Genomic DNA, 2,685 nt, shown 5'->3' with positions numbered 1-2,685 from the left:
TCAGAACATACTGCAGAGGAATCACACAGAAAAAGCTGGGCATTCAAAAATGCCCAGTGAGGAAGACAGACTGGCATTTAAACGCCAGCCAGGGTGCCTGGTTGGGCGTTCAACGCCCAAAAGGGTAGTAGTTTGGGCGTTAAACGCCAGAATGTGCACCATTCTGGGCGTTTAACGCCAGGATGGCAAAGGGGGAAGATTTTGTTTTCAAAATCAGTTTTTTTTTTTTAAGTTCTCAAAGTTTTTCAAAATCAAATCTTTTTCAAATCATATCTTTTCAATCAAATGTTTTCAAAATCAATTTCTTTCCTTTTTCAAGATACTTACTAACAATTAATGATTTGATTGAACATTTTTTGCCTTTTCTGTTGAGGAAGGTTTTATGTTTGAATCATATCTTTTCTTGTTAGGCAAGTCATTAATTTTTAAAATCATATCTTTTCAAATTGTTTTCAAATCAAATCTTTTTAAAAATGTTTTTCAAATCATATCTTCTCAATTACATCTTTTTAAAACCAATCATATCTTCTTAACCACATCTTTTTAAAAAATAGTTTTCAATCAAATCTTTTTTATTTCTAATTTCAAAATCTTTTTCAAAAAAATCACCTAATTTCTTTCCCACTTTTATTTTCGAAAATCAATTAGTGTTTTTCAAAATGTTTTCAAAATCTTTTACTTAATTTTCGAAAATTACTTCCCTTCTTCTCACATCCTTCTGTTTATGGACTAACACTATCCCTTAATGCAAAATTCGAACTCCATCTTCCTTGATAAATTCGAATTTTCTACTTCTGCCTTCTACTTTTCTTTTCCTCTGACACCTAAAGGAATCTCTATACTGTAACATAGAGGATTCCATATTTTCTTGTTCTCTTCTCTTTCATATGAGCAGGAACAAAGACAAAGGCATTCTTGTTGAAGCTGACCCTGAACCTGAAAGGACCTTAAAGCAAAAACTAAGAGAAGCAAAAGCACAACTCTCTGTAGAGGACCTAACCGAATTCTTCAAAGAAGAAGAAGACATGGCAGCCGAAAACAACAACAATGCAAACAATGCAAGGAAGGTGCTGGGTGACTTTACTGCACCTACTCCCGACTTCTATGGGAGAAGCATCTCTATCCCTGCCATTGGAGCAAACAACTTTGAGCTTAAGCCTCAATTAGTTTCTCTAATGCAACAGAATTGCAAGTTCCATGGACTTCCATTGGAAGATCCTCATCAGTTCTTAGCTGAGTTCTTGCAAATTTGTGACACTGTCAAGACTAATGGGGTAGACCCTGAGGTCTATAGACTTATGCTAATCCCTTTTGCTGTAAGAGACAGAGCTAGGACATGGTTGGACTCACAACCTAAAGAAAGCCTGGACTCTTGGGAAAAGCTAGTCAATGCCTTCTTGGCAAAGTTCTTTCCACCTCAAAAATTGAGTAAGCTTAGAGTGGAAGTCCAAACCTTCAGACAGAAGGATGGAGAATCCCTCTATGAAGCTTGGGAAAGATACAAACAATTAATCAGAAAATGTCCCTCTGACATGCTTTCTGAATGGAGCAACATAGGTATTCTCTATGATGGTCTATCTGAACTGTCCAAGATGTCTTTGGATAGCTCTGCTGGAGGATCTCTTCATCTGAAGAAGACGCCTACAGAAGCTCAAGAGCTAATTCAAATGGTTGCAAATAACCAATTCATGTACACTTCTGAAAGAAATCCTGTGAACAATGGGACAAGTCAGAAGAAAAGAGTTCTTGAGATTGATGCTCTGAATGCCATACTGGCTCAGAACAAGATATTGACTCAACAAGTCAATTTGATTTCTCAAAGTCTGTCTGGAATGCAAAATGCACCAAGCAGTACTAAGGATGCTTCATCTAAGGAAGAAGCCTATGATCCTGAGAACCCTTCAATGGAAGAGGTGAATTACCTAGGAGAACCCTATGGAAACACCTATAATTCTTCATGGAGAAATCACCCAAATTTCTCATGGAAAAATCAAGAGAAACCTCAACAAGGTTTCAATAACAATAATGGTGGAAGAAACAGGTTTAGCAATGGCAAGCCTTTTCCCTCATCTTCTCAGCAACAGACAGAGAATTCAAAGCAGAACCAATCTGACTTAGCAACCATGGTCTCTGATCTAATCAAAACCACTCAAAGTTTCATGACTGAAACAAGGTCTTCCATTAGGAATTTGGAAGCACAAGTGGGACAGCTGAGCAAGAAAGTTACTGAACTCCCTCCTAGTACTCTCCCAAGTGATACAGAAAAAAATCCAAAAGGAGAGTGCAAAGCCATAACCATGGCCGAATTTGGAGAGGAGGGAGAGGAAGAGGACGCCACTGAGAAACACCTCAATGGGCGTGCACTGACCTCCAATGAGTTCCCTAATGAGGAACCATGGGAATCTAAGGCTCAAAATGAGACCATAGAGATTCCATTGGACTTACTTCTGCCTTTCATGAGCTCTGATGAGTATTCTTCCTCTGAAGAGGATGAGTATGTCACTGAAGAGCAAGTTGCTAAATACCTTGGAGCAATCATGAAGTTAAATGACAAGTTATTTGGAAATGAGACTTGGGAGAATGAACCTCCTTTGCTCACCAAAGAACTGGATGACTTGTCTAGGCAGAAATTACCTCAAAAGAAACAAGATCCTGGAAAGTTTTCAATACCTTGTACCATAGGCA

At 38.2% G+C, this 2,685-nt stretch overlaps 1 non-coding gene across 1 annotated transcript; it reads right to left on the bottom strand.

Annotated features, from left to right (window-relative positions):
• Nucleotides 1-1,430: 1,430 nt before the first annotated feature.
• Nucleotides 1,431-1,538, bottom strand: LOC130958326 (small nucleolar RNA R71). Its single transcript, XR_009077454.1, has one exon. It is a non-coding gene; the product is annotated as a small nucleolar RNA R71 (small nucleolar RNA).
• Nucleotides 1,539-2,685: the final 1,147 nt, after the last annotated feature.

Source organism: Arachis stenosperma, chromosome 10, assembly GCF_014773155.1.
Source record: "Arachis stenosperma cultivar V10309 chromosome 10, arast.V10309.gnm1.PFL2, whole genome shotgun sequence".
Taxonomy (NCBI): Eukaryota; Viridiplantae; Streptophyta; class Magnoliopsida; order Fabales; family Fabaceae; genus Arachis; species Arachis stenosperma.
Note: the sequence above shows the minus strand (reverse complement) of the source record. Positions and strands in the feature narration are given on the sequence as shown.